Source organism: Cetorhinus maximus, chromosome 21, assembly GCF_964194155.1.
Source record: "Cetorhinus maximus chromosome 21, sCetMax3.hap1.1, whole genome shotgun sequence".
Taxonomy (NCBI): Eukaryota; Metazoa; Chordata; class Chondrichthyes; order Lamniformes; family Cetorhinidae; genus Cetorhinus; species Cetorhinus maximus.
This window is the reverse complement of record NC_135899.1, coordinates 23,170,826-23,184,876: the sequence shown is the minus strand read 5'-3', so window position 1 is coordinate 23,184,876 and position 14,051 is coordinate 23,170,826.

Genomic DNA, 14,051 nt, shown 5'->3' with positions numbered 1-14,051 from the left:
AATAGCTTGGGCCGAAACACTGATGCTTGCAGTACCCCACTAGTCACAGCCTGCCAACCTGAAAATCGCCCATTTATTCCTAGCCCCTGTTTCCTGTCCGTTAACCAGTTCTCAATCCATGCCAGTATATTACTCCTAATCCCATGCGCTCTAATTTTGTTTACTAACCTCTTGTCCATATCAAAAGCTTTCTGAAAATCTAAATATACCACATCCACCCGTTCCCCCTTATCTATTCTGCTATTTACATCCTCAAAGAGCTCTAACAGGCTTGTTAAACATGACTTCATTTTCATAAATCCAAGTTGACCATGCTCAGTCCCACCATGATTTTCTAAGTGCCCTGTTATCACATCCTTCATTATAGATTCTAACATTTTCCCTGCTACTGATGTCAGGCTAACAGGTCTGTAATTCCCCGTTCTACCTCTCCCTACTTTCTTAAATACTGGGGTTGACTTTTACCACCTTCAAGTCTGCAGGATTCATTCCAGAATCTATAGAATTTTGAAAGATGACAACCAATGCATCGACAATCTCTGTAGCCACCTCTTCCAACACTCTGGGGTGTAGATCATAGGTCCAGGGGATTTACCTATTTTAGGTCCAGTCATTGGGAAAATGCTATTCCCCTAAGGTTGTTAAGGAATTAGCAGCAGGATAGTTAGAATTGAAAGAATGACTTGCATTTATCCAGGGTTTTCCATTTCCAGCACAGATCACAAAGCGCTTCACAACCAACGGTGCACTTTTGAAATACAGTCACTTTTGAAATGTAGAAAAATCTGCTGTGAATTTGCGCATAGCGTCATTCAGAAACAGCAATGTGATCTTGACGAGATTAACTATTTTTATGATGTTCATTGAGGGATATATATTCACTAGAGCACCGGAATAACTACACTGATCTGTTTCAAAACACTGCCATGGGATCTTTTACACGCATCCGCACAGGCTAATTGGGTCTTGGCTGAAAGGTGGCAGCTCCGGTAGTGCAGTTCTCCCTTAGTACTGCGCTGGGGTGTCAACCTTGATTTTTGTGTTGAAATCTTGGAGTGGGGGCTGAACCCAGAAGCTTGTGACTCGGAGCCGAGGGTGTAGCAAATTGTCGTACAATCACCCGATGATCCTGAAAAAGAAATATGTTAGTTCACGTAGTGATCGTAAGATATCTATAATCTTTCTGCTCGCATAATTATATAATTGAATCAAGAATGTTATGTTTATGCATTCTGGCCTTAAGCAGTAATTTTAATGACTTAGATTCTCTCAGCATCAATGCCAGATAGAAACAGCGAAAAGGTTTGTGTAAATGCTTGACCTTCAAGTTGAATATTCAATGCAATGTTAGCTAAGTGAAGTTCTTAGTTTATAATGCATGTCATATGGTATCAAGCCATGCCAAAAAGCCATTTAATTAGACTGATTTGCGTATTTCAGCAATTTTATTTGGGAGTATAGCTCAACTGTTGTACTGTTCATTGACGTGCAATGATTGCGTCACCTTGTTTTCAAATATGTTGGCGAAAAACAAACGATTCCATTCATCTATAGTATCTAAACACGGCGCTCTGTTTACCTGTCTGCCCAGGTGCACCCTGCTTGCCCACTGGTTCCTAACTGTGTTCTGGTGAGGTGATATTTCGGCAGCAGTATTGAAGCTAACATTCCCCATTACTCCTGTTCTTCTTCCAAGATAGCTGTCCATAAGATTTTGCTACAATGCTCATGCACACTAAAAGAGATATTTTCCCTGAATTCTTTCCCTTACTCTGCCGAATTAAAATACTTCTGTCTTGCGTTTTGGCTCCAACCTTGAACATGAAACATTAACGCAGCGTGTGAATAGATGTTCCCTCAATACATTTGGACGTTTCTTTTTAATTACTACCTAAGAAGCCAAGGGGATACATGGGGAAACGCGCCAAATTATTCAGCGCTACTGGGCGCTCCGCAATTGTTTATTCTCCGGGAGGAGGGAAAACCGCACTCCAAGTTTATTATTGTAGCTGCAAATGAAATTTACAATGTTAATGCATGATTTGGCTGCTAAAGAGAGGAAAATAAAAATGGCAACCGCGTGTTGCGATAATAGCATATGGTGTTGTGACAAAGCTAGTTTGTCCACTACTTCTGAGTGTTAACTTAAATTATTTTGCAATTGTTTTGAGAAAAGCGAAGTACCTGTAAATTTCAATAAATTGACAAGGATAGTGAAAGCAAAACGTTAGGTCGGAGATCTGCGTAGAACGGTAAGACGTCGTCAGGGGATTGTTTATGAAGACATGATAGAGTTGGATTCTGTAAAATCAAAACGAAACAAAATGCGAAATCAATCCGTGAAAGTATTTGATTTCAAATAACAGCATTAGGGGTAATTATAATACGTTTTAAGAGGTGGCTTCAGGAAGCCCTCCATCAGGAGGATAAAATAGTTCGATGAAACCTGTCACAGATCATGGGAATGCGTAAAAGGAGAGCATTAAAAATGGCGGGCCTGGGTGTTGCGGGTAGGAGAGGAGGTGGAGTGCAGGGCGGGTTTGAATTCGTTCCACTCCAGCTTGAAACAGAGCTTATATCGTGTTTAAATTGCAAATAGTATGATGTCCGCATTGGTACGAACGATAGAGGCAGAAAAAGAAATGTAGCCGTGCAGTCAGGATTTAGGGAGCTAGGTAAAAATTAGAGAGCAGGACCTCAAAGTCGTAATCACCGGAGCATTCCCAGGACCACGCGAAAATGAATATAAAAATAGGAGGATAAAGTAGATAAATTAGTGTCTGGAATGATGGTGCAGGAGGGAGGGCTTCCGATTGTTGGGACATTGCAACCAGCTTTAGAGGAGATGGGACCCGTACAGGCCGAATGGTTTGTACCTAAATTGAGGCGGAACTCAATTCCTTGTCTGGTGCTATTGGGGAGAGTTTAAATTAATTTGGCAGCGGGTGTGGGAACCAGGAGGAAATATAAGGGCGGAGTACCAAGGTGCACAGGATACTGAGAGAAATAGATAACACTAGATTAGGGAAGAGTAAGATATAAACTGGGGTCAGAGCAAGGGAGAAAGTAATAGATTGCAAATCAGTGTTAACGTGCAAGCACATGAACGCACCGACTGTGGTAAATACGTTTGGTGCGTTACAGGCACAGTCTGACACGTGACAATGTGAGGTTTTGGGGACTGGCTCAAAGCAGGAAAGGATTGGGCGCTAAATATTCCTGGATGCGAGGTGGTTAGGGACGATATGAAAGGACGAAATGGAAAGGAGTCGCGGTGTCCTTTAGGGAGATCATCGGAGTTCTGAAGAGAGATGATGTCTCAGAATCGTCAAGGGCAGAATCTATTTGGATGGAGCTAAAGAACAAGAAAAGTGCAGTTTTCAGTGCTCGGTGTAGTCTATAGGCCACCAACTAATCCTGAGGATGCAGAAGAACACATTTGTAAGGAAAGTACAGAAAGATGCAATAATTTGAGAGTAGCTATAATGGAAGCCTTTAATTATCTGAATGTAGACTGGGATAGTAGTGGTGTAAAGGGAAGAGAGGGGGAAAAGTTCTTAGTCTGTGCTCAGGTAAATTTCCTACACCAGTATGTTTCCATTTCAACGAGAAACGAGGCACTGTTCGACCTGGTTCTTGGGAATGAAGTGGGCCAAGTGCGTCAACTGTCAGTAGGAGACCATATAGGGGACGACGATCATTGTATCACATGGTTTAGGTTGGCCATGGAAAAGGGCAAAGGACAATCCGGAGTAAGAATTAACTGGGTAAAGCCAAATTCGGCGGGGTAAGAATGGATCTGGGCCCAATACACTGGTGCCAAAGATTGGAGGGAAATGGATAGTTGAACAATGCGCTATCTTCAAAGAAGCAATGTTTCAGGTACAGTCAAGGTATATTTCCTCGAAAGGAAAAGGATGAGCAAACAAATCTTCCTGATGACAAAAGAGATAGAGCCTAAGATCAAGAAGAAAAAGTGTACTTATGACAGATGTCAGGTGGACAATGCTATGCAGAACCAGGGTGAATATAGAAGGTTCAGAGGGGGAGCGAAAAAGCGAATAAGATAAGCAAAGAGAGGTTTTGAAAAGAGAGGTTTGGGAAAGAGCTTAAAAGAGGATCACAAAGTCTTCCATAGGTAGGTAAATAGCAAAATGGTGGGAAAAGGCGGAGTGGGCGATTGGGGGCAAAAAAAGTGCAGGCAGAGGTCATAATCGAGGTATTAAATGAATGCTTTGTATCTGTCTTTAGCAAGGAAGAAGATTGTACCCATGCCATGGTGAAGGGGGAGGCTATTAATACACTAGGAGGGATTAAAATTGATAAGGGGGAGGTATTGGGTAGGCTGCCTGTATTTAAAGTTGGTAAGACACGGGGACTGGATAAAATACATCCAAAGAAACTGAATGAAGTGAGAGTAGAAATTGCGGGACACTGGCTATAATTTTCCACACTATTTAGACTCAGGGGTCATGCCAGAGGACTGGAGAATTGCTGAAGTTGCACCCATTGTTCAAAAAAGCGAGTAAATATAATTTAAGCAAATACAGACCAGTCAGTTTAACTTCGGTGGTCGGGAGCTCCTTGAAATAACAATTCTGGACAAAATTAACCGTCACATGGACAAAGGCAGTTTAATTAAGGAAAGTCAGCACTGATGTGTTAAGGGAAAATTGTGTTTAAGTCGAGTTAACTTAAGTTTTTTTGAAGAGGTAACAGAGGGGTTTGATGAACATGGACTTCCAAAAGGCATTTGACGGATTGCTGCACAACAAACTTGTGACCAACGTTATAGCTCATGGAATAAAAGAGACAGTAGCAACACGGATACTAAACTGTTTGAGTGACAGAAACAGAGGGTAGTGGTTAATTGATGTTTCTTCAAGTTGGAGGAAGGTTTGCAGTGGAGTTCCCGAGGGGTCAGCATTGGGGCCCTCGCTCTTCTTCCTGATATATATTAATGACTTTGGCCTTGGTGTACAGGGCACAACTTCAAAATTTGCGGATGATACAAAACTTAGAAGTATCATTAACTGTGAGAAGGATAGTGTCGAACTTGAAAAGGACATAGAGAAGTTGGATGGCGGAAGTGAACAAGTGGTAGATGAAGTTCAACGTAGAGAAACATGAAGTGATAGGAAGGACAAGGAAAGATAGTATAAAATAAAGGGCACAAATCTAAATGGGGTGCAGGAGCAGAGGGACCTGTGCGTGTATGTGCAGAAGTCAGTGAAGGTGGCAGGACAGGTTGAGAGAGCCCTTAATAAAACATACAGCATTCCTAGATTTGAATAATAGGGAAATATAATAAAAGAGCGAGGAGGTTACGTAAAACTTGTATAAGACACTAGTTCGGCTGCAGCTGGAGTATTATGTCCCGTTATGGGCGCCGGGGATAAGGAACGTCAGTTACGAAATAGGTTGGAGAAGTTGGGACTGCCTTTTTGGGGAAAAATGCTGAAAGAAGATTTGATGGAAGTATTGAAAATCTGGACAGAATGGATAGCGAGAAACTGTTTCCACTCGTGAAATGATCGAGAACGAAATGGCACAGATTTAAAGTAATTGACAAAAGAGGAAAAAGCGGCATAATAACATTTCACGCATTGAGTGGCCTGCAATGCAATGCCTGAGCGTGCGGTGGAGGCAGCTTCAATCGAATCATTCAAAGAGGAGTTGAACTGTCATCTGAAAAGGAACAATGTGTAGGGTTACGGGAAAAAGGCGGGAGAATAGCAATAGCTGAATTGCCCATTTCGGAGACCGGTGCAGAAACGATGGGCGGAATGGCTTCCTTCCGCGCTGTAATAATCCTGTGATTCTGTGATGATGCTACTAATCCAACAGCCAGGTGTTCAGCACTTGTTCTAGATCATAACCTAGAAATTATTTTATGGTTTTTATCTCAACCGTGTTTAGGATTGCACAGCATAAGTCGACAGCCTTGATCTTTTTGAAAACCGACATATAAATAAAACACCGAGTGATTATCATGAAGTTTAATTCTAAGGCGAAGAGGCATAAATTATAATTGAATTCTCATTAATTGCCTCACCAGTAGATTTTAGTTGTGCGTTCAGTTTTGCTATTTCTGAAATCAGACATGGATATGAACGTGAGATTGTTGCACTACAGAAGCTGAAAACATCACGATATGAAAGTTACTAATACTACAGGGATACATTGGGTATTAATTGATTTTGGGCAGTTACCTAATCCGGAGTTTGCCTAATTTTTGCAACGGCAAATGAAATGAGGCGGAGCAAAATAAATGGTTCCCTATTTGCTTCTGTCTGTGTAACCAAGAAAGAGAAATTCAGACCCGATTCTGTCGAATTCTTGAAGTGTCGTTAGGCAAACTCTTGACGTTGCAAACTGACGTTGCAGAACCGCCGGAGTCATAGACCATTTCTCTGCATTTCTCTGGTTTCATAGAAATCCGATATTTTATTTCAATTTTTACTAAATTGGATATTTTATGCAATTGGGTGTCAAATTATAAATGTGGGGACATTGTTTTAAATTTTGTTCGCTGGTGGAAATGGACGACACTAACTTAGCCGCCCATTAATCACAGCTTATCTTCCTTCCAATTGATCTCAGTAGGAGAAACCACTAATTCGATATCATAAGTTTTGCACAATCGCCCAAATATGAAACTGAGTTCTACGTAGTTTAGGCCAGATTTTGGAGCATCAAGTTCTGTTTTCCTACGGAGCCAAAGCTGTTACCTTTCAACTTGCATAGGAATTGGGCATGCGCTATAAATGCTTTAGTTCCACGAAGATCTCCGGAGAATACTTTTGAATTTGAAAAAAAAGGCGTGAATATAGCTCGATTATTCTGAACCCGTACAGAATTAATATTAACATTAATATTAACCCAGGAAAGCAAGATGTCCCTGTCACATTTGCACTGCCGCCCCCCCACCCCCCCAAGAAATTCGGCTTTGTCGTTATCTCACATTGAGACACGTCGAAAAGCATTAAGTTGTACTTATTTGAAAGATGCACACTAAATTCGTGAGAAAAAGTTAGGATTTGTCCATCCCAGTGCAAGCAGTTTTTTTTTCATATTAGCGTGGTATGTCTTAATTAGTGCCCAAACAACCACACCGGCATTGAAAACTTGTCTTCATGAATGTGACGTTTCATTGCTTCAGATTTTATAATTGCCAGAGAGGTCTTAAAAATAAGTTTAACTTTTTGTTTTAATTTTTTCTTTCACCTGCCTTTCACCCCCTTATTTTTCTCCCTCTCTTTAGGTTTCTGCATATGATTTAAGATTCATTTGAATATTTTAAGTTGCTGGTTTGGAACTTCGCTCGGCTCAGTAACTATTCTTTAATATGACTTCTTCAGAAGATTCGGAGTTGCTTTTCTTGCTCTTACAGGCCCCAGGCTATTGTCCCATTAAGTGATTATAGTCCTGTTTCAGTATGGCAACACTTAAATAATGTGCAATTAGGAAAGTGCTGTAGCGAAGACATGTAGATGTTGTAGCTTCGCCAAAGTTAATGCATAAAGAGAATAAAATAGGAGAATGCCAGATTTCTCTAGCATCAGAAAGTTCAAATTGCGAGATATATCAAGAGATCAGATGTAACATTCACGCTGGTTTTGATCTCTGACTTTGACTTGTTGCGCAATCTGTATTATTCTTCATGGTTTAAAGTGATATTGTATTTTACTTGGCTACTAAGACCTGTAAGCAAAGGTAATGGACAAAGGCAATGGGCAAAGTGGGCCTTATTAGTCTGACAGTATTAAAAAAAATCAACGATCAGATTGCAGCGACCACTGACCAGGAAATTCAGGGATATGGTTAGATATGATATATGTGAAGGATTGGAAAAGTAGGTAAAGATATTCTGAGTCATTTACCGATATCTTTCACAAGAAGTTGTCTCACTGTAATACAAATCATCAAGTTATTGTATTAGTTATAGTTGGAATTCTACAGAGAACGGACTATGCAAATGTATCAAATGAATGATTCTAGAATATATGGCCCAGTTTATAAATTGATACCGTTTTCGAAAATTGCAACTTAAAGCACATTATGTTAATGATTTTGAACATGCATTTTAAGAGAAAAATGCTTTGCAATTGAATACAGGCCCTGAAATTACCGTGTGGGATCCTAGCTACCATTATGGATTGCCAGGATTAACTGTAAAAGAATTAAGGAATGCACTATCAATTTAACTACACATCAACGTGTTACTGCTGGTAATGTTATGGAGCAGAGTTATCTCTTCAGTGATCCGGCGAAAGAAAATACCAGAGAAGAGCTCCTTAATGCAAATTGTGGGCGTGCACAGCTCAGAATTTTGCAGCTTTAAATGTTAAAGAAGGAAAGAAATTAATTCCAATAGGCTTAGGCTAAATATCTACCTCATATATGATGGAGAAACTAATATTCTTGTGGTATTGCTTCATTTCATGTTCTATATTTCGTGTTACACTGATAAATGATCTAATATTTCTGGTGTTTGGACTGTTTTCTGAAGCTATTTATTGATTAATGATAAAGAATGAGCAAATCTGAAAGCCACATGCCTGAGCCTGAATAGTAGTCGATTTATAATTGTAATTAGCCGAATTAAGCTTGGAAACACCGCTGCGATCTTTCTGCTGTAGAGCAGGAAGTAAGTGAAATTTAGATTCGTATTTCCGATTATGGAGTAAGGGATTCCTCAGGCTCTGCACCCTCAGTCACAGGTTGGCTTATCATAAATAGGGGCACCTCATCCAACTACTCAACTGCATCAATGTTAGGACCCTCGCTGCTTTAAAACAAATAGTTGACTTCGTATGATTCTCCTCCTATCAAGAGGGCCTCGGAACATTCCACCAATTGAAGTTGTAGGCTCAACTGATTTTAGCTAATGTCGCTGTAATTTCATAGATTTCCCAAAGAGTGCTGCTTTCATTTCCCAAAATGTGGAAAAGTGTGTTCTGGGCACTTGGTATAATTTGGAATTTCAAATCATTTCTTACTGCTCGCTTGTAGAACTTTTTTGCATTCTGGAAAGGAAAAAAGTGGAAAAAGAGCACAGTAAGTAAATAATAGTAATTATAATACTACGATTAATAATAACAATAATTTCAATGATAATGTGCCAGAAGGATGAGAATGCAAAATATACAAAATATCTGATCTGATTATGGCACTTCACAAATCGTAATAAAATGCAGTCTGAAGTCACTGCTTTGAGAGTGCCACATTTCTAAATTTGCTGAATTTGTTACACATTAGTGAGATGTCTGTGATCTACAAGATGATCATCAATAATAGCTGGCAGGGCACAATGTCTGTGGTAGAAATTTTATTTGCTTACTTTGGTGGGAACATGAAACAAAATTGGTTTGGCGGCATGTTTTGAGAAAGCTGTTGTGGGTGATGCGGATCAGTGTTCCTGCTTTAACTCTCCATGTGAGAACACTAAGGGAAATGGCAGATCCCGGTATCAATATCTTAACCAATAGTAACATCAGGAGCGGTAAAACCTGAATTGCACCCATTCCCCTCAGTTGCCCAACTTGCCCTTTGGGTTAAAATGGCCTTCAATTCAGCATGTTAGTCCTTTCCTCGGATATTAGATGCATTAGTTCCGGATCAGAACAACTCTGAAGGAGGGAAGAATTCATAGAGCAAATGGTGCCATAAGATAAGATTAGCTTCCAAGATGAACACATATGAGCACCAAAAACCTGTTGAGTGAGTGTCGTTGCATGTCGTGTTTAATTCACTTAAATTACTTAGACCAGACCCACACTGAGAAAAGTTTCGACAGTTTGGAAGAAAACCTAAATGTAAAACAGTAGATAGAAGTTTAAATAGGCTAATCAAGAATGTCCTGTCCTGTAACTTGCTGTGCCAAGTAACAGGGAATGGAATTCAATGGAATTGTCTTGCAATGATCTGCATAGAAAACATCACGTAAACCAAGGCATATAGCTAAGAAAAAAACTTCAACAGCGTGTCTGTCAGAAAAGTGGTCAATGATTGTTCTGGATAAATAAAATCAACCTCCCACAATGACCGAGTATATTAAGCCTCGCGGGAAACAGATCAGTTACTTGGCGGTTTAAATCGGCAGCCTCAATTGGCAGAACCGCCTTCGGGAGGGCAGCAAGGAATGATGCACTACCCATTATCTGGCATAGAATTGTTTTTCATTATCTTCAGGCAAGGATTGTTGCTGCTCCTGCTACTGCTACTCCGATTAGGAGATTTCTTGTGATGGTATGTCACGGTCGTCTGTCCTGCCCCATTCCCTGTAGCTCGTCTGCAACAGCTCTGTGACGTCAGGGAAGGAATAATTTGTTTTAAAATCACTGAGGTAGAAATTCGTCTGGTGCATAAGTGCAAATAGCTTGCTCAGGTTGATTGTCAGCGATATGCCCCCTGATATTTGTTTTTAAGAACTGCATTGGAAGTGAACAGTTAACAGCGTGTATAAAAATGCGTCTCAAGTCTCGTGCAATGCTGAGACATTTTGCACTCCCGCCCAAACCAATGTCACACCCAAGTTAGTGCATTAAATGCAGTTTTCAAATGTCGCGCACAGCTTGCTCCAGTATTCAGGTTTTAGTGCAAAGGGTCGCCAGTGAAAAGTTAAACCGCTAAATTGCCGCAGGGTTCTTCCCCCTTTTGGCAGTAAACGAAAGAGGATCCCAGGAATCCTTCTCAAAGGGGCAAATAAAATTATGGCGTTGCGTGGTGAAAATCTCGTGGGTTCACTGATATAAGCGGTAGAGGAATAAAATTACTCCGAATGGATTAAGACAACGGCCGACATATTGAACAACATGAACACGGAAACGAATTAGGATGCTCATTTACTTTAATTCCCTAAGAAAACAATGGAACGAGATGGTCAACCGGTTGGTAAATGAAATGAATTTAAATCAAAATGTGAAAGTTCTGTTAAATCGCTCCATAAATTTGCCACCTCTTTTAATATTCAATGTCATTCAAATTCTCATGAGAATATAAAAAAAATGTGGTAAACATTAAATTATGCATTGAATTGAGGGTATATGATAAACTACTCTACACTCCACTAACAATAGCATGGAGACTTCCAATTGCTACATCATGTTCGGATATCACCAGAAGACAATCACCATCATTTCTTGAAAACAGGTGTGAACCAAAACAGGGAAGTTCACGGTAAACCAAGGCACCAAAATATATGACATGAGGTACTATAGAAGATTGAAACATCTCAGGTCGAAATGATCTTTTTCCCTAAATTCTAGTAAGAAAGAATGAAAGTACACTCCTGTGCTGATCTGCGGCCCATTGCATAGTCCATCAAATTTAACCTGAGGTTATTTCTCCCCAGTAATCGCTTTTTTATATTCTTCTGTTGGCTCCTCTGTTCACTAAATAGCAACAATGTTATCTCGACATGTGCGTAAATGAACAAAAGCGGACAGGAGGCATTTACCTTTAAGTTCTTCTTCTAGGTTCCCTGTGATAAGGCAGACAATTTGGATTAGTGGATGACGCGCCAACGATGTATACATAAATCTTAATCTTAATGAACGTTATATATATATAAATTTCCTAGGTTATTATCCTCAAATACAATAAACAATAAAATGCTGCGGATGCTGTGAATCTAAAATGAAGGTAGAAAATGCTTTTCAGGGTCATAAGGACTTGAAGCGTTAACTCTGTTTCTCTTTCCACAGAAGCTGCCAGACCTGATGAGCTTTTCCAGCATTTTCTGTTTTTATTATTCTCCAAAACGTGCATGCCTGCTGAACGCCAAAGCATGTTACTTCATGTTGCAAAACAAAAGTTTTGTTCTTCAAAGCGGTGCAGGGTATCTATGGAACCGAGGGCATCTGAAGGCGTCAAGGAATGTGGGGAGACCGTGGGAAAATGGCATTGAGATAGAGGACCAGCCATGATCATATAAATGGCGGGACAGGCTTGAAGAGCCGAATGTCCTACTCCCTCTCCTATTTTATATGTTTCCAGCAGTGTGCAATAGCTAGTTTAATCGTTTCCAATGGGGCGATTCGACCGTGTTAGAGCAACTGTAATCCAGTTACCATCAATTTCCAAGTAGACCAAGTAACTACCTAAACTTAATTTGCAACCCTGGGCTGATAAAATCCGAATAAAGTGAATTCCCGTTTGGCTTATTTGATAAGGGCACTTATACACAGGATCAAAAGACGTAGGGATTCGTTTCTGGCGTTAGTGCAAAGGTGGTGCCTTTGGATGACGCCTAGTTATATGCCTACCGGATATTCAATTCAAATGGCTGCAATGCAAAGGAATATCGGATGGGGAGTATAACTGGAATCAGCTTGAAATGCAGGCTAAGACGAATTACTCTTCCAAGATGTCTACTGAGTTTGTAGATCTCAGCTAGTTGACGTCAGCAACGCTCTGATTTTGCTGCGGTCATTTGAGATGGGAAAGAAAATTACCAAGGATAGCCCTGCTGGTGACATACAGTAACTCAAATTTCTCACTGCACTTTGTACACAAAATGACTTTCATCCAATAGGTTCTGCATAAACTATGAGTGAGACTGAAGCCATTAATTTTGCAGGCAAACATCTGGGGTGAAATTCGAAAAAAGAATTGAGTAGGGTTTAGACGAGCGTTAGGTCAGGTTGAATCTTTATCATCTGTTTTGCACTGCAGGTGGTATTCAACTGGTTTTATCCTATCCGTAATGAAGACACCTGTAGTTTCCTTATGCGAACACCGTTAAATACATTTTCCAGCACACTATTCATGTGGGCATCACATTATTCGTTATAATGAGACCAGTTCTCTCGTTAACTAAGTATTAGCGGCTTTGCGACTATAATAAAAATGCCTTCCTCGGCACCATGCCTAGCCACTTTATAAGCACATTCTACCAGGGGGTAGTTATAATGGCTCCGAAAATCGTGACCACAAGAACTTCCTCCTTCGACATTTATAAACTATAGGGATCAAAATAAATTTGAACTAATGTTGGAAATCTGTCCCGTTACTCTTAAACTTTATTTCCCTTAAAGAAGCAGAGCTGGCGGAACAAACATCAGCCCTCCTAAATCCGGCCGATTCCGTCATGGCCTGGACAAGAATAAAGTGCATGAAGTATGTATATTTATTGGCTCAATGGGCCTCGAGATGTTGGGCATATGGAAAAGTAAACAATTCTTGCCTATGACAAGAAAATGTCGAGCTGGGGCCGAACGTGCTGCACTGAATTTCCTGCCCACCCTCGGACATACGCCGATTTAGGGACTGTCATCCGGACAAGGATTCAGGCATGCAATAGATTGTAAAGGGAACTCCTAAGTTAACAATCAGATCATGCGATCGCTGCTTTACCTGGCAATTTCTCTTTTGATCCTGGCATGTCGAAGAAAGTACAAATTAGAATTTTATTATGCACAGTGAGGCAGCCTATCATACATTATTGCTATATTTCCTTACTAAAATATAATTTCTGTTGTACTGATGTGCCTCTGCGAATATGCCTTGTTGACACGGGTTTCCGTGGTCATGGGAGCGAATCGCCACAGGAAGCCTCGGCATCCTTATAGAATCAGGGAACATTTACAAATCAGATCTTTTCTCAGTTTTCAGGAACATACCAACATGAGAACATAAGGATTAGGAGCAGGAGTAGGGCATTAGGCTCCACGAATCTGCCCCGTCATTCAATAAGACCATGGCTGATCTAAATGTGGCCTCAGTGCCACGTTCCCACTTAGCTCCGACACCGTTTCACTTCCTTGATAGTCAAGAATGTATCCACCTCTGCCTTAAAAATATTCAAGGAACCCGCCTCTGTCACTCTCTCAGGAAGAGAGTTTAACGGCCTCACGATCCTCGGAGAAAAAATAAATCTCCTCATCTCCGTTTTAAATGGGAGACCGTTTATTCTCCGTTTATTCTTAAAATGTGTCCCCTAGTTCTGGTCCCTCCGACAAGGCGAAACATTCTTTTCGCATTCGCTCTATTAAGCTCCCTCAGGATCTTATATGTTTCAATAATATCACCTCTTATTATTCTAAACC